General features: G+C 40.4%; 1 protein-coding gene and 1 non-coding gene across 3 annotated transcripts in view; both read right to left on the reverse strand.

The window, feature by feature from the left end:
- LOC112249431 (glutamate receptor ionotropic, delta-2) overlaps window positions 1-27,077 on the reverse strand; it is a 724,520-nt gene that overhangs the window by 654,344 nt on the left and 43,099 nt on the right. The window lies entirely within an intron of this gene.
- LOC112249767 lies at window positions 9,741-9,797 on the reverse strand. The gene has a single exon (XR_002953427.1). It is a non-coding gene; the product is annotated as a U7 small nuclear RNA (small nuclear RNA).

Raw genomic sequence — 27,077 nt, forward strand, 5'->3', positions numbered from 1 at the left:
GCTGGGCAACACAGACTTTCAACTCCCTCCAAAGATTTTCTATGGGGTTGAGATCTGGAGACTGGCTAGGCCACTCCAGGACCTTGAAATGCTTCTTACGAAGCCACTCCTTCGTTGCCCAGGCGGTGTGTTTGGGATCATTGTCATGCTGAAAGACCCAGCCACGTTTCATCTTCAATGCCCTTGCTGATGGAAGGAGGTTTTCACTTAAAATCTCACAATACATGGCACCATTCATTATTTCCTTTACACAGATCAGTCGTCCTGGTCCCTTTGCAGAAAACAGCCCCAAATCATGATGTTTCCACCCCCATGCTTCACAGTAGGTATGGTGTTCTTTGGATGCAACTCAGCATTCTTTGTCCTCCAAACACGATGAGTTGAGTTTTTATCAAAAAGTTATATTTTGGTTTCATCTGACCATATGACATTCTCCCAATCTTCTTCTGGATCATCCAAATGCTCTCTAGCAAACTTCAGACGGGCCTGGACATGTACTGGCTTAAGCAGGGGGACACGTCTGGCACTGCAGGATTTGAGTCCCTGGCGGCGTAGTGTGTTACTGATGGTAGGCTTTGTTACTTTGGTCCCAGCTCTCTGCAGGTCATTCACTAGGTCCCCACATGTGGTTCTGGGATTTTTGCTCACCGTTCTTGTGATCATTTTGACCCCACGGGGTGAGATCTTGCGTGGAGCCCCAGATTGAGTGGTCTTGTATGTCTTCCATTTCCTAATAATTGCTCCCACAGTTGATTTCTTCAAACCAAGCTGCTTACCTATTGCAGATTCAGTGTTCCCAGCCTGGTGCAGGTCTACAATTTTGTTTCTGGTGTCCTTTGACAGCTCTTCGGTCTTGGCCATAGTGGAGTTTGGAGTGTGACTGTTTGAGGTTGTGGACAGGTGTCTTTTATACTGATAACAAGTTCAAACAGGTGCCATTAATACAGGTAACGAGTGGAGGACAGAGGAGCCTCTTAAAGAAGAAGTTACAGGTCTGTGAGAGCCAGAAATCTTGCTTGTTTGTAGGTGACCAAATACTTATTTTCCACCATAATTTGCACATAAATTCATTAAAGATCCTACAATGTGATTTTCTGGATTTTCTTTTCTCATTTTGTCTGTCATAGTTGAAGTGTACCTATGATGACAATTACAGGCCTCTCTCATCTTTTTAAGTGTGAGAACTTGCACAATTGGTGGCTGACTAAATACTTTTTTTGCCCCACTGTATATGACCATGGTAACATTAAACTATATGACCATTTAAACATCAAACTATGTGACCATGCTAACATCAAACTATGTGACCATGCTAACGTCAAACTATGTGACCATGCTAACGTCAAACTATGTGACCATGCTAACATCAAACTATGTGATCATGCTAACATCAAACTATATGACCATGCTAACATCAACCTATATGACCATTTAAACATCAAACTATGTGACCATGCTAACATCAAACTATGTGACCATGCTAACATCAAACTATGTGACCATGCTAACATCAAACTATGTGACCATGCTAACATCAAACTATGTGACCATGCTAACATCAAACTATATGACCATGCTAACATCAAATTATGACCATGTTAACATCAAACTATATGACCATGCTAACATCAAACTCTGACTATGACCATGATAACATCAAACTATATGACCATACTAACATCAAACTATATGACCATGCTAACATCAAACTACATGACCATGCTAACATCAAATTATGACCATGTTAACATCAAACTATATGACCATGCTAACATCAAACTCTGACTATGACCATGCTAACATCAAACTATATGACCATGCTAACATCAAATTATATGACCATGGTAACATCAAACTATATGACCATGGTAACATCAAACTATATGACCATGGTAACATCAAACTATATGACCATGCTAATATCAAACTCTGACCATGCTAACATCAAACTCTGACTATGACAATACTCCATACCTCAAGTAGTAATATCTGAAGTCGTAATTCCTCTCTGCTGTAACAGATTACACAAGCTTCCCTATGGTTATGTCTACTGCCCATCAAGGAAACATGGGTAAAGTAAGAGATGAAATAAGAAAGAAAACAGGCCTCAAACACAGCTATCCAGACAGGCACACAACATTGGGTGCACTCAGGTCCGTTTCTGACCTGATATAGAAATACATAGAAATGATATTTCCATTGGGCTTCCGAGTGGCGCTGCGGTCTAAGCCACTGCATCTCAGTGCTAGAGGCGCCACTACAGACAGACACCCTGGTTCGAGTCCATCACAACCGGTCGTGATTGGGAGTCTCATAGGGCGGCGCACAATTGGCCCAGCGTCGTCCGGGGTAGGCCGTCATTGTAAATAAGAATATGTTCTTAACTGACTTGCGTAGTTAAATAAAGGTTACATTTAAAAATAATAATGACATCTAGTCATTTGTTATTCCTAGGGTTTGTCATCAGCACTGGAGACCTTCCAGAGAACACTGTCCGAGAGCAGGCTGACCTTCCAGAGATGGGCACTAGCTAGCTCCCACCCTGGTTAGGACTGAGCTGAGGAGGGGAGACTGGAGCGGTGGCAGCCCAGTTGTCTGCTAGAAGCTAGTTAATTTAAAACCCTGCAAGTCAGCAGAACATAACAAACCAAGGCTGTTGTTTTATTCATCACTGCAGCAAACTATGTGGCCTGGAGAATGGGGCCCAGCACTACTGTAAGTAGGCCTATGAGTCTCAATGAAACACTTTGCCTGCTAAGGCTATATAGTGTATACGGCATCTTTGTGGGTTCACACATAAGCTCATTTTGAAGGTAAAGCCTACTGAGCACTGCAACTTAGGGTTGTTTCTAGAGTTATAATGAGAGAGGTGTCCCACTGGGCACACTGCGTCATTTCACGTGGATAATTGCGTAATATTTGGTTGTATATTAACCCACAAAAAAAACAGCCAAAAGTTTGTTAAATTTCCAATGTGTTATCACTGTGCTTTCAAACATCTAAAAGCACAACCAAATTGCAATGGAAAAACAATTACATTGTCTGTTAAATTGTCACCCAAATGTCTATCACTGCACATTTACCCATTTAAAAGCATAGCAACGTTTAAATGGGAATACAATGTAAGATTTTATTTTTTATTTATACAAGATATTCATGTGATGTCACTGTGCTTCATCTAATAGCAGAACCAAATGACCTGGATTACAGTTGAGATTACATTAAAAGTACATGGTGCAAGTGATCAATGCTGTTTGAGATCCATCACAGATTATTACAGCCATTGTGAAGATCTCCGCAGACCTGCGATGACCTAGGCATTCTGTCTTGAACATGCCTGCTGTATATGCTTACGTGTGAAGACATGTATAGATAGAGTAACCCATGGATCTGTTACTCATGTTAAGGTTGAATTTACATTAGCATCAATGATGATTGATTAAGTACGGTCACATTTCATTTGCTCTGTTAAACCTACCCTTGGAATGTTTTCGATAGCAACAGTGAATCTATTTAGTTTTTAAGTGGAAATCTCTCACCAATCATTCTCACAAGATAGCACACTAATAGTCAATTACAAATATCATAGCTAAACTTTCACCTCAAAACAACAGTTTACATTTATGACTTTAAAAAATGTATTTTCCATGCACTGTAGATTCCACGTCACAATACGTTGGCAGATTACATTGAAACAACGTTGATTTCAACCAGTTTTTGCCCACTGGGTTGGTAAGTGCTATTCTAGAGATACAGATACAGAATCCACTCGTATTGCCAATCCAAATCATTCTCTGAAAGACTTATTATATTTTTTATAGCCCCCACTCACACTTCAAGTCAATGACAACAACAAAAAACTTATCCAAACGTCAATGCCAAGCACCTTCCCACAGAAGCCGCGCATTACTATTCAGAGCACAAATCAGCCCTCAGATCATTTTCCAGAGACACTAAATATAGATTAATAAGCATTACACAAGGCCACGTTGTTCTCTTAATTTTCTCTTTAATAATTTATGGGATAATGATATAATGTGGATGAGCCCACAAATGTAAAAAAATAACCGGATACTGTACTCATGCCCTCATTTCAGAGGATTTCAAGAGCAGTTGTCTACACATATGAGCTGGAAAATTGCATCTGAAATTCCAATCTGCTGGGAATCTCTCACACTTGTTTGCATTTAACCTTGATATTCCCCAACCAACATTTATCAGTTAAATGGAAGACTTTGATGTGGGGTCCAGTCATTTCTAGATGAATGGTCTGTACATACACTTCTGTGCTTTTATCAAGCCACTCTTGGAGGACAATTGAACTTGGATGACAAAAAATGCTTCCTATGGCTAAATATCCTCTCCACTTCAATGACAAATGACTCAAAAAAGTTGAATAAAACCAATCCTATCTTTACATGTGGATCTATTTGATACTGAGAGAAAGATGCATGCATTTATATTCTCCAACTTATTCCCCAAATGTCAGACAGTAGAAGTCATTTCACTAATTGTGCAGAAGCACAACATGCACATGATCCCTCTGGGTCCAGTCCATCAGCACTAATCCCTTTTCCTCATGTCTTGGTCCCTCTGGGTCCAGTCCACCAGTACTAATCCCTTTTCCTCAGGACTTGGTCCCTCTGGGTCCAGTCCACTAGTATGAATCCCTTTTCCTCAGGACTTGGTCCCTCTGGGTCCAGTCCACTAGTATGAATCCCTTTTCCTCAGGACTTGGTCCCTCTGGGTCCAGTCCACTAGTATGAATCCCTTTTCCTCAGGACTTGGTCCCTCTCTGCTCTATTGCAAAGGACCCAGGAATCCCCAAACACCCATTCCCCTTTCTACATGTTACCCATTTGCTCCTGAGAGAAAGATAGACGCATTTATATTCTCCAACATTTTCTCCAAATGTCGGACAGTGGTCCCTCTCTGCTCCACTGCAAATGACCCAGGGCCTGCTGAACTTTGTGCCAAGTTACCTAAACCCTATGCTACAAGGCCAACAAATGGTTCCTTGTTCCGTTATTCTTTTTTTAATTTTTGATAAGGAGAACAAACACCATAACAGAAATTCATTTTCTGCTCTCTCGGCTCCCCAAACAGTCACACTAATTATCTAATTAACGAGAATTAGGAAAAGCGAACTGCTCGATTCAAACATTTAATCAGCGAACTGAATAGAACCCTAGTTTTTGTCTGATGGAGGGGTACCAAGGATGGCTGCCATGTCTCTCTCTCCCAAGAGGTAGTTTCATACATCTTTAAAGAGTCCTTACATATCAAAGCCAAAACACATCCATCTTGTCTACTCAATATAAGCCTTGTGGTATATATATATTTTAAACATTTTAGTCATTTAGCAGACTTACAGTATGCATATATTTTAATCAGTTTTTTCCCTATTACCTTTCTATAGTTTAAAGCATTGCTGAATATTTTCAACAGCTCACTGGAACTACAGTACCTTTTCAGGGTACTGTGCTGCAGCATTTACAAGCTTCAGGTCTATCACAGCAACTACAGTACTGTTTCAGGGTACTGTGCTGCAGCATTTACAAGCTTCAGGTCTATCACAGCAACTACAGTGCTGTTTCAGGATACTGTGCTGCAGCATTTACAAGCTTCAGGTCTATCACAGCAACTACAGTGCTGTTTCAGGGTACTGTGCTGCAGCATTTACAAGCTTCAGGTCTATCACAGCAACTACAGTACTGTTTCAGGGTACTGTGCTGCAGCATTTACAAGCTTCAGGTCTATCACAGCAACTACAGTGCTGTTTCAGGGTACTGTGCTGCAGCATTTACAAGCTTCAGGTCTATCACAGCAACTACAGTACTGTTTCAGGGTACTGTGCTGCAGCATTTACAAGCTTCAGGTCTATCACAGCAACTACAGTGCTGTTTCAGGGTACTGTGCTGCAGCATTTACAAGCTTCAGGTCTATCACAGCAACTACAGTGCTGTTTCAGGGTACTGTGCTGCAGCATTTACAAGCTTCAGGTCTATCACAGCAACTACAGTGCTGTTTCAGGGTACTGTGCTGCAGCATTTACAAGCTTCAGGTCTATCACAGCAACTACAGTGCTGTTTCAGGATACTGTGCTGCAGCATTTACAAGCTTCAGGTCTATCACAGCAACTACAGTGCTGTTTCAGGGTACTGTGCTGCAGCATTTACAAGCTTCAGGTCTATCACAGCAACTACAGTGCTGTTTCAGGGTACTGTGCTGCAGCATTTACAAGCTTCAGGTCTATCACAGCAACTACAGTGCTGTTTCAGGGCACTGTGCTGCAGCATTTACAAGCTTCAGGTCTATCACAGCAACTACAGTGCTGTTTCAGGGCACTGTGCTGCAGCATTTACAAGCTTCAGGTCTATCACAGCAACTACAGTGCTGTTTCAGGGCACTGTGCTGCAGCATTTACAAGCTTCAGGTCTATCACAGCAACTACAGTGCTGAACGCATTACAGGATTCATTCAAATAATTGCGCAGGAATGAGCTGTATGTGTCTGAATGTGACGTGAATCAACAAAAGATTATGGGAACATCTCTTGTGTATACATATGACATTCGGATGAACATTTGTGCAAATGTATACATGTTTTTCTTTTGAAGATGGAAATGTAATCCTTGAATGATTAAAATCCTGCGGCGAGTATTCCATTTTAAAGATGTTAATGGGGTGAATCTATTGTATGAGCCTGCATAAGTACTCCACTCTCAAGTGGTGACATTTGAAGACAATGGGTGCTACTACCGTACTGGTTGCTCAGCTGTCACAGGCCCGCACCGGGCCTCACAAAAAGACTGGTGTTTGCTCAAACACAATTACACAAGAAAAGCTGCATTGAGAATCCTCTAATGGACCATCTGCTTAAAGAGATTACCTTTCCTGGGGAAATCACCTTACATGAAGTGAAGTCAGTTGGTTTCCCTGCAGGGAGCGTCAAACAAACCCCAGCAGACCTTCCCAGACATGATCAATCAAAACGATGACATCCCATGCATATTTCAACAGTTTGCGTGCTTGCACTGTAGATACCGTATTGATCATGCATTGACTTTATCTACCTTAGTCTAGCTTCACCAAAAGCAGCAAAGGAGGACTTGTGAGTGTATTTAACTCCAAAACTGTGATCGGACAAGCTATAATGAGTGTTTTGTGCTTAGCGATATTGTCAAATCCTCGTCATGCCCATGCTCTTCTGAACCCCTCTGGTGTACTGGGGACACTGTGCTCTATTTGGAACATCACATCTGACGGGGTATCTAAGAACACGGTGCTAAGATGTCTGAAGATACTACAAAAATGCTAGTCGAATCATAGCTTTCATACAGTGCTAGTTCTGTCATGAAACACCCCTGCCACGTGCCTGTTAAGACAGTACAGGCACACATAATTAATCGTTTGAGAGCTGTTCTCTCTTCGTCTTATCTACTTCCAAAGGAGAATATTCAAATGAATACAACTAATCAAGTGTTTCTCAAAGAATCACACTATTGACAGACATATCTGTGGAGAACATACAAATCATGTATTCATGCCGGCCATAGTACCCTCCCTTTACAGCTAGACGTGCTCCTTCACTATACAGTAGCTAAGCTCTTAGTAATGTGAGTGGAGCGAGACACATTTGGTATGTAAGGCAGGGGAGAGATAACAGAGAATTCTGTGAATTCCGAGTTCTGTGTTCTTGAGAAACTGTCAGCTTCACCACTGGTGGAGAAGGGTCCTTCCAGATTCTCTCCAAAACTGACAGCATATATGGAGTACCTTGAAACATTTTGCCTGAGTGTTTGCAATCCGTCTTTCTCAAGCCGTCTGTCATGTCAGTGAGAAATATGTTTACAGTATGATTCTCTATGAAATAAGTTTACATTGTGTGTCACGCCCTAACCTTAGATATCTCTGTTTTTCTATATATTTTGGTTAGGTCAGGGTGTGACTAGGGTGTATACTCTAGTTTTTGTATGTCTATGGTTTTTGTATGTCTAGGAGTTTTTGTATGTCTATGTTGGCCTGATATGGTTCCCAATCAGAGACAGCTGTTTATCGTTGTCTCTGATTGGGGATCATATTTAGGTAGCCATTTTCCTCATTTGTGTTGTGGGATCTTGTCTAGATTTAGTTGCCTGAGTGCACAACAGTAGCTTCACGTTTCGTTTGGTTGTTTGTTGTTTTTGTTCAGTGAGTTTCGGTTTATTAAAATGATGTGGAACTCTACTCACGCTGCACCTTGGTCTCATCATTATGACGAACATGACAGTATGATTCTCTATGAAATATGTTTGCAGTATGATTCTCTATTAAATACGTTTATAGTCTGATTCTCTATGAAATAAGTTTACAGTATAATTCTCTATTAAATAAGTTTACAATATGATTCTCTTTGAAATAAGTTTACAGTATAATTCTCTATTAAATACGTTTACAGTATGATTCTCTATTAAATACGTTTATAGTATGATTCTCTATGAAATACAATTACAGTATGATTCTCTATGAAATACGATTACAGTATGATTCTCTATGAAATACGATTACAGTATGATTCTCTATGAAATACGATTACAGTATGATTCTCTATGAAATACGATTACAGTATGATTCTCTATGAAATACGATTACAGTATGATTCTCTATGAAATACGATTACAGTATGATTCTCTATGAAATACGATTACAGTATGATTCTCTATGAAATACGATTACAGTATGATTCTCTATTAAATACGATTACAGTATGATTCTCTATGAAATACGATTACAGTATGATTCTCTATGAAATACGATTACAGTATGATTCTCTATGAAATACGATTACAGTATGATTCTCTATGAAATACGATTACAGTATGATTCTCTATGAAATACGATTACAGTATGATTCTCTATGAAATACGATTACAGTATGATTCTCTATGAAATACGATTACAGTATGATTCTCTATGAAATACGATTACAGAATGATTCTCTATGAAATACGATTACAGTATGATTCTCTATTAAATACGATTACAGTATGATTCTCTATGAAATACGATTATAGTATGATTCTCTATGAAATACATTTATAGTATGATTCTCTATTAAATACATTTATAGTATGATTCTCTTTGAAAGGGTTTTGTTCAAGACCGGTATTCAACTAGTCAACACATTTTTAAGTCCTTGATAAGTTCTGCACCACCTGTGGATTCCAAAGCCGAAGACTGAAAAACACTGCCTTCAAACATAAAGCAATTCCCCTGTGGTATTATCTCAACTGTGTTTCCACCAGACTCATTTTGGATTATTCTAAATGATAAATAATAAAACCATGGCCAACAAATGTTTTATTTATTTAACCTTAATTTAACCAGGAAAAGCACATTGAGACCCAGAGTCTCTTTTTCAAGGGAGACCAGGTCAAGAAGGCAGCAACAATCAGTACATGACATAATTAAAACATACAACAATACGACACAACATGATCCAGCCTAAAAAAAGCATTTACACTCCTCTGTAACAGTCTCCCATCAATATATAAACTTCATAAACAAAGCAATCTCCTGTGTGTAACTATTGCACTAAATTGCATTAGATACTAATGTATAGCATACGGTACATACCCACATGAAATAATACTATAGTATGGTATAAAAACTGTAGTTTTCACTGTAGTGTTTTTGCTGACTTTACTGTAGTATTCACTGTAGTGTTTTTGCTGACTAAAGTATCTTTGACATAGAAGTGGAGGCTTTCCCCTTGAGAAAACCTACTAGAGAAATGCTAAAAGAGTACATGTTCCATAACCTATAGATAGATTCTATAGATGTCTTTCTATAACCTGTAGATAGATTCTATAGATGTCTTTCTATAACCTGTAGATAGGTAGGACTGGGGCCTGAAAGGATTGTTTAGAGCTTCTGCTCTTTTCTATAACCTGTAGAGACGAGACAACGAACTTTGAGACTGGTACAGACATCTTAGAGCTTCATGCCCTCTTCTATTCCTCTTGTCCATGTATCAGTTTGGTGGAGGTCAGGATTGGCAAGGCACAGGGGGAGGGGAGGGGGTGGTGGAGTTCTCCATCCTTTTTTAAAATGTTTTTTTTTTACTTGATTTGATAAAAACAAACTTGAATGGTTTTAAAGTGCAGTAAAATCGGTGTTTATGTTGTTAAAATATCCGCTTCTATTGCAGTGCCTATCAGCAGGAGTAAGAGTGGATAAAATCACAATATAATGCACCAAATATCCTCTCTAAAATGGGGTTAAAAGTGGTTTAAAAGTGATAGATATGCTAAGAAGCACAGAGAGGATGGTTAGCTTGTTCCTCCCGAATCATGGGTTTCAGAGATGGATTGTCCACCGACTTGAGGGTAAACCTGCGCCGCAGGACAGCCATCCTCTCTTCTACTGTTCTCAGTCCTGAAAGGTCATGTATGTAGTGTGTGTTTGTGTACGTGGGGAGTCTGTATGCCATCTTGATGCAAAGGTTTTGAATGGTCCGAAGTTTTCTGACATCAGAACTCCCCACGTTACAGCAGGCTGGTGAAGCATACTTGGATGTTGCTCTGGTACACCCTGATGGCTGTTCCAGGCGTGGCTCCTCCTTCTATTCTGCAAAGTAGCTTTAGGTTGTTCAGTCGTATGCTTCCCACTTTCTCCAGGTACTCTATGTGGGGACACCAGAACATGTTTTCTTGAAATGTGTCCCCAAGGAACTTGGGGTCGTCTGCAGTGCCTGTCCATACAGTTTAAGGTGCACTTGCTTAGTTCTTTTGGGGTTTCTGGAGAGGAGGACGCACTGGGTCTTCAGCGGTGTTGAGCTTGACCCGCCACAGATTGGCCGAGTGCTCGATCACTGTTATGCTCCTCTGTAGCTTTTTTCCAGCAGTGGGTAAAGTTTTTGGAGGAGGCTTAATAACAGATATGGTCTGCAAACTGGGCCACTTGTCCCTCTCTTGGGTAAGCTGGCCGGCCAGGAGGGGGAACACAATATATGGTCTACTAGGCATGTAGCTTTCTCACTTGTGGGTGGCACAAATTGGTATAAAGGGGAGGGGAATGGGCAGGATATAAGAAAATGAAAAACTGTAGTATTTACTATCGTTTACTATAGTACAAGTCTCTCACCATTGCCGCTTGCTATATACCACCTTCTGCCCCCAGCTGTGCCCTGGACAACATATGTAAATTGATTGCCAGCCATCTATCTTCAGAGCTCGTGCTGTTAGGTGACCTAAACTGGGACAAGCTTATCAACCCGGCCATCCTACAATCTAAGCTTGATGCCATCAATCTCACACAAATGATCAATGAACCTACCAGGTACAACCCCAAATCCATAAACACAGGCCCCCTAATAGATATCATCCTAAACAACCTGCCCTCCAAATATACCTCTGCTGTCTTCAACCAGGATCTCAGCGATCACTGCCTCATTGCTTGTATCCGTAATGAAGCTGCGGTCATATGACCATCCCTCATCACTGTCAAACGCTCCCTAAAACATTTCAGCGAGCAGGCCTTTCTAATCGACCTGGCCCGAGTATCCTGGAAGGATATTGACCTCATTCCTTCAGAAGAAGATGCCTGTTATTCTTTAAAAGTGCTTTCCTCACAATCTTAAATAAGCATGCCCCATTCAACAAAATTAGAACAAGGAACAGATATAGCCCATGGTTCACTCCAGACCTGACTGCACTTGACCAGCACAAAAACATCCTGTGGCGTACGGCATTTGCATCGAATAGCCCCCGCAATATGCAACTTTTCAGGGAAGTTAGGAACCGACATACACAGGCAGTTAGGAAAGCAAAGGCTAGCTTTTTAAAACAGAAATTTGCATCCTGCAGCACAAACTCCTTAAATTTCTGCGACACTGTAAAGTCCATGGAGAATAAGAGCACCTCCTCCCAGCTGCCCACTGCACTGAGGCTAGGAAACACTGTCACCAATGATAAATCCACAATAATTGAGAATTTCAATAAGCATTTTTCTACGGCTGGCCATGCTTTCCACCTGGCCACCCATACCCTTGTCAACAGCCCTGCACCCCCCACCGCAACTTTCCCAAGCCTCCCCCATTTCTCCTTCCCACAAATCCAGATAGCTGATGTTCTGAAAAAGCTGAAAAATCTGGACCCCTACAAATCAGCAGGGCTAGACAATCTGGACCCTCTCTTTCTAAAATTATCAGCCGAAATTGTTGCAACCCCTATTACTAACCTGTTCAATCTCTCTTTCGTATCGTCTGATGTCCCCAAAGAATGGAAAGCTGCCACGGTCATCCCCATCTTCAAAGGGGGAGAGACTCTAGACCCAAACTGCTACAGACATATATCTATCCTACCCTGCCTTTCTAACGTCTTCGAAAGCCAAGCTAACAAACAGATCACCGACCATTTCGAATCTCACCGTACCTTCTCTGCTATGCAATCTGGTTTCCGAGCTGGTCATGGGTGCATCTCAGCCACGCTCGAGGTCCTAAACGATATCATAACCGCCATCGATAAGAGACAATACTGTGCAGCTGTATTCATTGACCTGGCCAAGACTTTCAAAATTGTCAATCACCACATTCTTATCGGCAGACTCAACAGCCTTGGTTTCTCAAATGACTGCCTCGCCTGGTTCACCAACTACTTCTCAGACAGAGTTCAGTGTGTCAAATCAGAGGGCCTGTTGTCCGGACCTCTGGCAGTCGCTATGGGGGTGCCACAGGGTTCAATTCTCGGGCCGACTCTTTTCTCTGTATAGATCAATGATCTATACATCGCTCTGGACACTGTGTTAACTAACCTCCAGATGAGCTTCAATGCCATACAACTCTCCTTCTGTGGCCTCCAACTGCTCTTAAATGCAAGTAAAACTAAACGCATGCTCTTCAACCGATCACTGCCCACACCTCCCGCCCATCCAGCATCACTACTCTGGACGGTTCTGACTTAGAATATGTGGACAACTAAAAATACCTAGGTGTCTGATTAGACTGTAAACTCTCCTTCCAGGCCCACAGTAAGCATCTCCAATCCAAAATTAAATCTAGAATTGGCTTCCTATTTCACAACAAAGCATCCTTCATGCATCCTGCCAAACATACCCTCGTAAAACTGACTATCCTACCGATCCTTGACTTTGGCGATGTAATTTACAAAATAGCCTCCAATACTCAGCAAATTGGATGCAGTCTATCACAGTGCCATCCGTGTTGTCACCAAAGCCCCACTGCGACCTGTGTGCTCTCGTTGGCTGGCCCTTGCTTCATGTTCGTCGACAAACCCACTGGCTCCAGGTCAACTATAAGTCTTTGCTAGGTAAAGCCCCACCTTATCTCAGCTCACTGGTCACGATAACAACACCCACCAGCATGCGCTCCAGCAGGTATATTTCACTGGTCACCCCCAAAGCCAATTCCTACTTTGGCCGCCTTTTCTTCCAGTTCTCTGCTGCCAATGACTGTAACACGCTGCAAAATCACTGAAGCTGGAGACTCATATCTCCCTCACTAACTTTAAGCATCAGCTGTCAGACCAGATTACATATCATTGCCCATCTGTAAATAGCCCACCCAACTACCGCATCTCCATATTGTTATTTTCAATTTTTTTGCTCCTTTGCAACCCAGTATCTCCACTTGCACATTCCTTTTCTGCACATCTATCACTCCAGTGTTTAATTGCTAAATTGTAATCATTTCGCCACTATGGCCTATTTATTGCCTTACCTCCCTAATCTTACTAATTTGCACACACTGTACATAGACTTTTTTTTTCCTATTGTGTTATTGACTGTATGTTTGTTTATTCAATGTGCAACTCTGTGTTGTTGTTTGTGTCACACTGCTTTGCTTTATCTTGGCCAGGTCGCAGTTGTAAATGAGAACTTGTTCTCAACTGGCCTACCTGGTTAAATAAAGGTGAAATAAAACATTTAAAAAAATAGTTGATAAAAAGTTTAGTGTTTTTGCAGACATTACTGCAGTTTTTAATGCAGTGGTTTTTTTTTGTGGATAATACCGTAGTAATTACTATAGTATTCTACAGCATACTACAATATTCTATAGTAAGTACTACACATGTTAGAGGGATACTTTTGTGTGTTGTATAGTATTCTATAGTATACTACAGTTTACTACAGAATTCTATAGTAAGTACTGGAGTATTCTATAGTAAACTGTAGTATTTTTTCATGTGGGTATTGTCGTTGAATTGAGTATTCCAATGTTTTTTTCTTCTCGTAGCATGTTTTACCTTGCAACACCCAGGTCACGACACAATAAACAGTGCCTTCAGAAACTATTCACACCCCTTGACTTTTTCCACATTTTGTTGTGTTACAGCCTGAATTAAAAATAGATTACATTTAGATGTTTGGTCACTGGCCAAAACACAATACCCATAAGGTCAAAGAATAAGTATGATTTTCAACATTTTCACAAATTAATTAAAAATTAAAAGCTGAAATGTCTTGAGTCAATAAGTATTCAACCCCTTTGTTATACCAAGCCTAAATAAGTTCAGGAGTAAAAATGTCACATAATAAGTTGCATGGACTCTGTGTGCAGTAATAGTGTTTAACATGATTTGTTTATGACTACCTCATCTCTGTACCCCACACAGTAAAATTATCTGTAAGGTCCCTCAGTCGAGCAGTGAATTTCAGATTCAAACACATAGACCAGGGAGGTTTTCCAGTGCCTCGCAAAGAAGGGAATCTATTGGTAGACAGGTTAAAAAAAAAGAAAAAACATTTTTAATAGCCAATTACCATGTGCCCATTGCTGCGCTTATAATGTGAAGAAATAGCTAAATAGTTTAGCAACATTATAAGCTAAACGTTCTGATCTGTTGTATCAGCCACATGTGCAAAAAAGTGTTTTTACGCTAGTGGTTGAATTAATTTGGGATCTATCTCATCCCACAACTGTACCAGACTATGTTTGGAATATTTATTTATCTCACAGAATAGAATAGGTTAACCTTTGTACTATGGGAACTAGAAGATTGATGGCTGAAGAAAAGTAAATGTGAACAGTTCTTCCAATATCTTCAATATGCACCTCGGAATTGGATAAGGTCACTCGCAGTTCAGTCCTAGATGTGTCTGTCTTCACTTGTAGCCTGTGAGACCCGATCATATGATTGAGCACATAGCACTCAGGGAAAAGGGCACAATGGTCACTGGCCGCAAAAGGCATGCATTTTTTAGGGTGCATAACTGCCACACAAATGGGATGGCGCTAGGCATTATCAAGTGTTTGTCAAATTGTGAATGAGTGACTGATGTAGTATGTACAGCCTGAGCAAAAAAACAAAGCAGAGCTCATACCTTTCAAGTGACTTATTTCAAATCATCATTAGATTCGCATCATGCAGCCTTAAAAATCTAAACATATAGCCCAGTGTTTGTAGAACAACTAAAGTTGCATTAATAACTCCTATTACCTAATTCCTATTTCTTTGTTCACTCCTCAACACAGAATAGCCGCATGCATGTGCACACTCCCTCAAATCATTTGTAGAAAATATCCTTTCTATTGTATTCAGCTTTGTTCAATTGTATTCTTCATACTATAAAATAATTGTGTCTGCTAAATGAACTAGTGTAGCCCACAGCCATTTGGCATAGCCAGATGAGGACCTAACATAAGGACAACTCAGAGTATGCTATTCTGTTCTTCTGAAATATACTATATTTTCTTCATATCATGCTTCTTTAGACGTGTCTAAAGAAATAATGGATTTATTGTGATGGTGTTGGCTATATTACATGGATTTATTAGACTTTTTAAAATGTAGATGTTCACAAGGTCTTCATCAGTGGCTTGTAGGCTATGTGTGGAAACCAGGAGATGCTAAATGTGTTTATGATAATTAACGGTTAATGTGAGACCGACAATTATTTGCTTGACAATCACTGGATGCCAAAAGTTTGTGACCGCCACAGCCCTATAGGGGACTTAAAATTTAACAAACACGTCATACAAAAATTAGCTGCCTGCTCTGCACTGACTCAGCTCCGCACTGACTCAGCTCCGGGATTAAAATGATAGTTGTATTATTTATTTAACTAGGCAAGTCAGTTAAGAACAAATTCTTAATTTACAATGACGGCCTACCCCAACCAAACCTGAACGACGCTGGGCCAATTGTGCGCCGCCCTATGGGACTCCCAATCCCGGCCAGATGTGATACAGCCTGGATTTGAACCAGAGACTGTAGTGACACCTCTTACACTGAGATGCAGTGCCTTAGACCGCTGCGTCACTCGGGAGCCCAGAATCAGGTCAAGTCAAATAGCAGTTGCCTAGCCAATGCTATCTACTACAGCCATTTTTAGCTATCTCTGCAATGTGTTTTGAAAAGGTCCAGCTGTTCCTTGCAGCTGTGTCGATGCACTCTTCACAGAGACAAAGAGGCGAAGTGAAAGGTTTCCCTCTTGCCAGGCTTATTTTGGACCTAAACTTGACACCTGCCTTCCCGCCTTTGGGACAACGACTCCCAGTGTTAGGGCGGAGACAAGCATCTCGTCATTATATACAGATATCTGCACTCCAAAAAGCCAGCCAGTCATACAAACAACATTCCCTCCCACTCCCAGGCATTCATTCGCATGGTCCTAAAGTCAAAATTATTGGAAATATTTTATTAGCCTATTTTAAATTGTTGGTGTTGAGCTAGGGTATGGTGACTGCCATTCTCTGCCATATCCACCTGACGCCTCTGCTGAGTACCACTCTCCATACTTTCAAGCATAGTGGTAGCTGCATCATGTTATGGGTATGCTTGTCATCGTTAAGAACTGGGGAGTTTTTCAGGATAAAAAATAAACAGAATTGAGCTGAGCACAGGCAAAATCCTAGAGGAAACCTGGTTCAATCTGCTTTATACCAGACACTGGGAGATGAATTCACCTTTCAGCAGGACAATAACCTAAAACACAAAGCCAAATCTACACTGGAGTTGCTTACCCAGAAGACAGTGAATGTTCCTGGGTGGCCAAGTTACAATGTTGACTTAAATCTACTTGAAAATGTATGGCAAGGAATGAAAATGGTTGTCTAGTGATGATCAACAACCAATTTGACAGAGCTTGGAGAATTTTGAAAAGAATAATGGGCAAATGTTGCACAATCCAGGTGTGGAAAGCTCTTAGAAACTTGCCCAAAAAACTCACAGCTCTAAACACTGCCAAAGGTGCTTCTACAAAGTATTGACTCAGGGGTGTGAATACTTATGTAAATAAGATATTTATTTTTGTAATTTCCCTTAAATTTGCTACATTTTCTAAAAACATGTTTTCACTTTGTCATTATGGGGTATTGTGTGTACATGGGTGAGAGAAGAAAATCAATTTAATCCATTTTGAATTCAGGCTGTAACAAAAAATATGTGTGCAATAAGTCAAGGGGTATGAATACCTTATGAAGGCGCTGAACACATTCTGCCTCGACTTTAATCGCTTTGATTTACATAGGATCTAGACTCAACAGTTCTTCAAACACACAGAGACACACAGACACACACACAGACACACGCTCACCCACACATCTGGTTTAGTTAAGTAGGATGCTGGCAAATGGAAAGTGTGTTACGCATACCGATGTATAACACCAAATCGGTGGCCTTGTGGAGAAGTTTGGGAGTTCAATCCCCGGGTGAGTCATACCAAAGAAAAAATAGGACCCGATGCATCTCTGCCTGGCACTCAGCATTAAGGAGATAGATTGGGGATAAGGCTCTGCGATAGTCTAGTATCCTGTCCCGGGGGTATACTTGTACATCAAGCTGCCTCACACTACAGAAACAGGAGATAGACTAGTGTCCTGTCCAGGGGATATACTTCTACATCAAGCTGATTGACCCTATAAAAACAGGAGATAGACTAGTTTCCAGGCCAGGGGGTGTACTTGTAGTATCCAGGCCAGGGGTTGTACTTGTACATGAAGCTGCTTGACCCTATAGAAACAGGAGATAGACTAGTGTCCAGGCCAGGGGTGTACTTGTAGTGTCCAGGCCAGGGGGGTGTCCAGGCCAGGGGTGTACTTGTAGTATCCAGGCCAGGGGTCTACTTCTACATCAAGCTGATTGACCCTATAGAAACAGGAGACAGGCTAGTATCCAGGCCAGGGGGGGTAATCCAGGCCAGGGGGTTATAGTATCCAGGCCAGGCCAGGGGGGTGTACTTGTACATAGTATGACCCCAGGCCAGGGGTGTACTTGTAGTATCCAGGCCAGGGGGTGTACTTGTAGTATCCAGGCCAGGGGTTGTACTTGTACATCAAGCTGATTGACCCTATAGAAACAGGAGATAGACTAGTATCCAGGCCAGGGGTGTACTTGTAGTATCCAGGCCAGGGGGTGTACTTGTAGTATCCAGGCCAGGGGTTGTACTTGTACATCAAGCTGATTGACCCTATAGAAACAGGAGATAGACTAGTATCCAGGCCAGGGGGTGTACTTGTAGTATCCAGGCCAGGGGGTGTACTTGTAGTATCCAGGCCAGGGGGTGTACTTGTAGTATCCAGGCCAGGGGGTCTACTTCTACATCAAGCTGCTTGACCCTATAGAAACAGGAGACAGGAGCTGGAGACTATAAGGCTACTTTACTTACTTACATGTGACATGCTGGTTACAATAAATCTGTGTGCAGGTTCAAGGTTGCGTCCAGGAAATTCAAGCTTTTTCTCTGTGGATGATAGAGAGGAAATAGGCCAGAGGAGAGGATGCAGCATGATGGAAAACCAGGAGGAATAGAAAAAGTATCCAATAATATCTCCAGCACAAGCCTGGAAACACTTTGTCATGGCCCATAGAGCTATTCTCGCCCATCAAACACCACAGTTTCCCCCCCTGCAGTTGAATCCCAAAGATGGGGGAATAAACTCAAACGAGGAAAAGCCTGTTACTCAGGAGGGTGAATTCTCCAGCGGGAGAGACTGATGTTAGTGGCTCAATGGAGATCCCTCATACTTATTTAGGGAGACATGGAGGAGGAGCTGTGACTGTTCTGTATGTAGCCTCTGATCTATAAATGATCCACATGGTCATGTGATCCGATACCGAAACACTCCGTGCCCACTAGGGAAGGCCGAGCCAAACTTTTTTGGGGGGGATCCTCTAGCGCTGTAACCCACACGTTAAAACTTAATGATTTAAAGAAGCCAATTCATTTTATCCTATTGCACCATGGAGACTGTGACCCAGTTAGGAAATTTAAATAGGGATTCGATTTGAAGGGGCATATTAATTGGAACAGATGCCTTCTCAATTATTAACATCTCTCACAGCGTGCTAGCATGAGCTAAATTTACCCCTCCATGTCTGTCCTCCAGCTGAATGCTTCAGCAGTGGTCTTAATCAGAGGCCAATAAAACACTCTCTGATGAGAAGCCTCTTTGAAGATAGACTCTGAATAAACACACAGTCAATGGACATCCACATGAGTCCCATGAAATCAGTCACCAGTCGCTATTTCCTGGTGTAATGAACAGACATTCAGACACGATTACCCAGGGGGCTACAGACAAGTCGTGCTGACCCAATGGACAGAGTGTGCAAAGCTGTCGTCAAGGCAAAGGGTGGCTACTTTGAATAATCTCAAATATAAAATGTATTTTGATTTGTTTAACACGTTTTTGGTTACTACATTTCATAGTTTTGATGTCTTCACCATTATTCTGCAATGTAGAAAATAGTAAAAATTTAGAAAAACCCTAGAATGAGATGTGTCCAAACTGTAAGTTAATTACATTTCACCTTGCCAACGTTTTCCCTGCTTTTTATAGAACACGCCAAAAAAGGGGGACAAGATTTTATGGTCATTATTCCAATATTTTACAGATGAATTTGAAGAGAGCACAAATGTTTTTTCAGGGTTAAAATATCCATCCACTATGTAGATTCCCCATTTCATACTAATGAATGAATGAAAGGTGACTTGTACAAGCAGGTCCAAGTGTTTGTAATTTATTGGTAATTTAACAACAATTTATTTATTCTACCATCATTGTGGGCAACTGTTAGCCTACCTGGGTTTTTAAAGCAATTGCTTACCTCAGAGAGCTGCAAGCATTAACAGATTGTTCAGGAAAATATATTCACAACATAAACCACAAGCTGCCATCGGAGACCAGCGCTGCTGTTCACAGTCTATAGATCCACAACCAGATCAGACTTAATTTAAGCTATTTTGCATGATTATGCTTATCTGACCTCCCTCTTCTTGCTACCCCAGCTTTGTTGCTTTACAGCATCTTTGATCTTCCCTGCAAAGGCAAAAAGCCTTTCATATGCACAGGATTTTGCTATAGACCAAAGTGGGAGTGTTATTTTTTATCAATGAGAAATGCATTGGTCTCGGTCTTGCTCCTCTGCATTTGTTCACTGCATTCACATTTCCATTTTTTTGGTTTCTTTGAAAATTCCCTATGAGCAATAGCATGTACTTTATAATTATCCTTTTTTCTTATTTGGAAAGTATATGGCAATATTTCTGTGCAATGTAGTGGAAGCTCCTCAGAGGAGGAAGGGGAGGACCATCCTCCTCAGTGAATTTCATATGAATAAAAATAGTGAAACATTAAAAAAGACAACTTCCTGAGGACGTCCTCCAACCTATCAGAGCTATTTTAGCATGAACCGCCACGTTGTCCACCCAACAAATTAAGGAAAAGCAAGAGAGAGAGAAAGGGAGAGAGAGAGCTAGCTGAGTACTTTCACGTACTTAGCTAGCAAATACAGCTAGCTAGTTTAGCCTACTCAAACACCAGGCTCAAACAGAGAGGGATGCTATGTTAGCTAGCTGGCTATGGCTATCCAACACTGTAACCCTTCCAAGTAAAGGTAAGCTTTTGGTTTTATTAATTTATTGCCACCAGGACCCACCGGTGTAACTGCTAAACTTCTTGCTAACTGTACACTGTACTGCATGATTGTAGGTGGTTTACTAACGTGTTATTTCTAGTAGCTATGTTGACTTGAAGTTAGCTAATATAGTGACAACGATGTAAGCTGTGTTGTAGCAGATATGATATGAATGTTCGGCTTGGAAAGTATTTTTTGCCTGGTCACAGACAGCTGATGTTTACTGAAATCCACAAGGGGAAGGGAAAAGGTGAGAGGAGGAGAGCGCATAGATGCAAGAAGGAATTCTATGACAATCAAAGGGATCATTCTGTTGTATGTGGCTGCTATAAAAGTGGACTGTGTGTGCGTGTGATCAGGGGTGTATTCATTCAGGCAATTCTGTTGAAAAATGTTTCTTAAACGGAAGCAAACGGAACAAAACGGGGATAAACATGAATTTGCCCAATATAAACTCTTATTTGCAACTGTTGGACTAATGATTACAACATATATCAGCTAGATGCAGGCAAGATTGTGCAAGGCAGTATTAAATATTTAACTGTCTGTCATTTTGATTACTCAAATTTCTTTCCACCTGTGCACCTAAGCTGTAAACTGCCATTCATAAGCTAGGTTGTAGCTACCTCATGGTGGGTGTAGGAAAATATCCTGTAGTATCCTAAACCTATCAATGTTACATTGAACTGGGTGAATGGAATATGAAATACAGTCATCCAATATGCTGTAATAGAAATAAGGCCATACTCATATAAACAATGATTGTCCTCCCTCATCTTAAACGGCAACGACCGCCACTGGTGCAATGTCATATTTGAGACACTTTTATGGAAGAATGTAAGAAGAATGTAAGGGGAACAATAGAAAATGGCCTCCAAGCTCATGGACATGAAGCAGTCATCAGAGATCATTGTATGTAATGACGCCACGCCAGTTTCAGTAAATGGAATTCTGTGCCTTGTGATTTCATATTGGTTTTCCATTTTGATTTGATGTTCTAGGTTGAAATGGGGAACCTGGCTGAAATGCTGGTCACTCAGTCTAAGTAATGTATGCAGCAAGAGAGCTCTGCACAGTCCATGGAGCACCAAGCTGTCCAAAGCACAAGGTGGCTGAAATCTAGGCCAGTCACTCCTCTCTGTCCATCGCCCCACTACCACCTAATGGTTTCTACCCCTCAAGACCTTGACCCTTGACCCTCCACCACTGTCCTTTTTCTCCCTCCTTCCCTCCTCCCTGCTTGGTATGATTGAAGACCATGATCGCTCGGGTTGTCTTGGACGGATTATTATCTCTCTGCAGTGGGGCGGACGGCACAGAGTGTCGCCTGTATATCAGAAATCCACTCCTGGCAGCAGTGTAAATTTCCTTTATGTTGTCATAACTTACGGGAAAGCGACAGCGCTATTGGCCGCACCAGTTGTCTGTGAGTTACGGACGCAGATCAAACTCCATGACTTCTTCTCTGCCAAAGTGGAATAGCAACAGTAAAGACATGTTAAAGCAGGGTAGGCCTTAAAAATAAAGAAGAGCCGCACACTCTAGGAGCTCAGATGCAAACATGTAATTTAACAACGTTTCGACAGCCAAGCTGTCTTCATCAGGGTACAATCACAAACACTGCGAGATGACTCGTTTATACAGTGTCAAGACACACAGGTGTCTGTAATCATGGCCAAGAGTGGCCTAATATCATTGGTTCATTTCTCAAATAATAAAATGCCATAGAAAAGAGCAGCATAAAAAAATACAAATGGATAGCATAGGATCATAGAGTCATTTTAGACTACACAGGCTTACAAACAATTACAATGGCAAAGTCACAATAATCACAAGAATGGCTTCAGATCAAAGTATACGTTGAGACCGAAGGGAGCAAGGGTCTTTAAGTTAAAGATCCAGGCAGCCTCTCGTTTTAACAATAAATTATCAAGGTCACCCCCCTCTTTTTTTCTTCTTCTAGAAAGCAAAGTAGGCCACCTAGTGCTGTAACTAAATGGTCTTACTTATTGTCTCCAGTGAGCAGTTGTCCTTGGGACCTGCGTTTTATCGCCTGCCCTTCGTGTTCTATGGTATTAAAACACACATGGCAAATCTAACAACTAATTATTGGCTCGTCGTCTCAGCGAAGGCTAGAAATAGCTAATAAGAACCTTGATAGTGCTGCTGCAAGTTTCATATATGTTTTTTTGTGTGTTTTTTTTAACATTCTTTGTGAGTACGTGTAGGTATGTAGGATATGTGTGTGTGTATGGGTGTGAATGTATGGATGTGTGTGTGTGTGTATATACAGTATACACCAAAAAAAACAAAAAACATTTTTTTAATCCTTTATATTAATTGTATTTTTTTTAATGTATTATTATATATTTTAACTTCCTTTGATTTTCTTTTTTTAAGCCTGTCACATCTGTGAATGTGGAATGTGTTTTGTTGGTTGATTGAAAAACAAGAAAACTTAATAAAACTTTCAATTGAAAAAACAAACAAAAAAACACACATGGCAAAACTGCATCAAGGCAACACTCAGAAGCCCACGTTAATGGAGGCTTCATGGGGCATAGCATGCTAATCTGTCATGTTTAATAACGGGACCTGTAAACAGAAAGTGTATTTGTCAGATCTCTAGGATAGCACCAAGGCTTTCCCTTGGTCTGAGCACTCCTTAGCACATTCTCAAGGTTGTGAGTAAAGCTGAGGAACAAAGGTATGCAGAGTAACAAAGGTATGCAGAGTAACAAAGGTATGCAGAGTAACAAAGGAAGCAGCCTTTCAGTTGAAGTGAACGTTGAGTAAAGCAATGCTTTATTCAAGATGCCGGGGCTCAATGGCACCCTGCTGCAATACCCATCCCTCCATCCTTCCTTCGCTCCCGCAATCTTCCACTCCTTTTCCTCCAACCAGAAAAGAGTGTTATTCTCATTGCCAGTCTGACTCCCACAGTGTGAGTGAAGGTCAGTGTGCAACAGACACAACAGGCCCCCCACGGTCCCCATCGGCCCCTCCAGGACCACTACTTATCTTCTCTTTATGTTACTTAACTGTCTGAGTTATTCAGGGACCAAAAAAATAAGAGCATTTAAAATAACACCAAACATACTGGACTAATGCTCAAAAGGATGAAGCTACAGTATATTTGCTTTAGTTGAGTAATGAATAGTAATGAGAGAGATTCATCCATTCTAGTAGTGAATAGAAATGAGAGAGTCATCCATTCTAGTAGTGAATAGTAATGAAAGAGATTATTCTATTCTAGTAGTGAATAGTAATGAGAGATTCATCCATTCTAGTAGTGAGTAGCAATGAGAGAGATTCATCCATTCTAGTAGTGAATAGAAATGAGAGATTCATCCATTCTAGTAGTGAATAGCAATTAAAGATTCATCCATTCTAGTAGTGAGTAGCAATGAGAGGTTCATCCATTTTAGTAGTGAGTAGTAATGAGAGATTCATCCATTCTAGTAGTGAATAGTAATGAGAGAGATTCTTCCATTCAAGTAGTGAATAGCAATGAAAGATTCATCCATTCTAGTAGTGAGTAGCAATGAGAGATTCAACCATTCTAGTAGTGAATAGTAATGAGAGAGATTCCTCCATTCTAGTAGTGCATAGCAATGAGAGATTCATCCATTCTAGTAGTGAGTAGTAATGAGAGATTCATCCATTCTAGTAGTGAATAGTAATGAGAGATTCATCCATTCTAGTAGTGAATAGAAATGAGAGATTCATCCATTCTAGTAGTGAAGAGTAATGAGAGAGATGCATCCATTCTAGTAGTGAGTAGCAATGAGAGATTCATCCATTTTAGTAGTGAGTAGTAATGAGAGAGATTCATCCATTCTAGTAGTGAATAGTAATGAGAGAGATTCTTCCATTCAAGTAGTGAATAGCAATGAAAGATTCATCCATTCTAGTAGTGAATAGCAATGAGAGGTTCATCCATTTTAGTAGTGAGTAGTAATGAGAGATTCATCCATTCTAGTAGTGAATAGTAATGAGAGAGATTCTTCCATTCAAGTAGTGAATAGCAATGAAAGATTCATCCATTCTAGTAGTGAATAGTAATGAGAGATTCATCCATTCTAGTAGTAAATAGTAATGAGAGATTCATCCATTCTAGTAGTGAATAGTAATCTAGTAGTAAATAGTAATGAGAGATTCATCCATTCTAGTAGTGAATAGTAATGAGAGATTCATCCATTCTAGTAGTGAATAGTAATGAGAGATTCATCCATTCTAGTAGTGAATAGTAATGAGAGATTCATCCATTCTAGTAGTGAGTAGCAATGAGAGAGATTCATCCATTCTAGTAGTGAATAGAAATGAGAGATTCATCCATTCTAGTAGTGAGTAGCAATGAGAGATTCATCCATTCTAGTAGTGAATAGTAATGAGAGAGATTAATCCATTCTAGTAGTGAGTAGCAATGAGAGAGATTCATCCATTCTAGTAGTGAATAGCAATGACAGATTCATCCATTCTAGTAATGAGTAGCAATGAGAGGTTCATCCATTTTAGTAGTGAGTAGTAATGAGAGAGATTCATCCATTCTAGTAGTGAATAGTAATGAGAGAGATTCATCCATTCTAGTAGTAAATAGTAATGAGAGAGATTATTCCATTCTAGTAGTGAATAGCAATGAAAGATTCATCCATTCTAGTAGTGAGTAGCAATGAGAGATTCATCCATTCTAGTAGTGAATAGTAATGAGAGAGATTCATCCATTCTAGTAGTGAATAGCAATGAAAGATTCATCCATTCTAGTAGTGAGTAGCAATGAGAGATTCATCCATTCTAGTAGTGAATAGTAATGAGAGAGATTCATCCATTCTAGTAGTGAATAGCAATGAAAGATTCATCCATTCTAGTAGTGAATAGTAATGAGAGAGATTCATCCATTCTAGTAGTGAATAGCAATGAAAGATTCATCCATTCTAGTAGTGAATAGCAATGAAAGATTCATCCATTCTAGTAGTGAATAGCAATGAGAGATTCATCCATTCTAGTAGCGAATAGTAATGAGAGATTCATCCATTCTAGTAGTGAATAGTAATGAGAGATTCATCCATTCTAGTAGTGAATAGTAATGAGAGATTCATCCATTCTAGTAGTGAATAGTAATGAGAGATTCATCCATTCTTGAAAGTGTAATAATAATAATAATAATAATAATAATAGAGGCTTTTACAATATTTAAACAATTCCTGTGTAACAGACCACGAGCTCCCAAAATATGTGACTCATTGATCATGTATCTAAGCTATAAATATTTATTTGCAAGCTAATAGTATATTTTTTGAGCAAGTAATATTTTTATTAAAAATTAAAAATCAAGTAATTCAATGTTGGGGCCAAGTACAGAAGGAAAAGAAGAAGAATGAGGAGAGAAGAATGTGGAGAAGGAAGGAGAAGAATAATGAGAAGAAGACGAGGTAGAAGGATGAGAAGAAGGATGAAAAGAAGAAGGATGAGAAGGAGAAGAAGAACGATGAGAAGGAGAAGAAAGAACGATGAGAAGGAGAAGGAGAACGATGAGAAGGAGAAGGAGAACGATGAGAAGGAGAAGAAGAACGATGAGAAGGAGAAGGAGAAAATGATGAGAAGGAGAAGGAAAATGAGAACGATGAGAAGGAGAACGATGAGAAGGAAAAGAAGAATGATGAGAAGGAGAAGGAGAACGATGAGAAGGAAAATGAGAACGATGAGAAGGAGAAGGAGAACGATGAGAAGGAAAAGAAGAATGGTGAGAAGGAGAAGAAGAACGATGAGAAGGAGATGAAGAAAATGATGAGAAGGAGAAGGAAAATGAGAATGATGAGAAGGAAAATGAGAACGATGAGAAGGAGAAGAAGAAAGATTAGAAAGAGAAGAGGGAAAAGGAGAATGATGAGAATGAGAAGAAGGAGAATGATGAGAATGAGAAGAAGGATGCAAAGGAAAAGGAGAACGATGAGAAGGAAAAGGAGAACGATGAGAATGAGAAGAAGGAGAAGGAAAATGAGAACGATGAGAAGGAAAAGGAGAACGATGAGAAGGAAAAGGAGAACGATGAGAAGGAAAAGGAGAACGATGAGAAGGAGAAGGAGAACGATGAGAAGGAAAAGGAGAACGATGAGAAGGAGAACGATGAGAAGGAGAAGGAAAAGGCGAAGTAAAAGGAATGAGCTGACAAGGTAAAAATCTGATATTCTGCCCCTGAACAAAGCAGTTAACCCAC

The sequence above is a fragment of the Oncorhynchus tshawytscha genome, linkage group LG04, assembly GCF_018296145.1.
Source record: "Oncorhynchus tshawytscha isolate Ot180627B linkage group LG04, Otsh_v2.0, whole genome shotgun sequence".
Taxonomy (NCBI): Eukaryota; Metazoa; Chordata; class Actinopteri; order Salmoniformes; family Salmonidae; genus Oncorhynchus; species Oncorhynchus tshawytscha.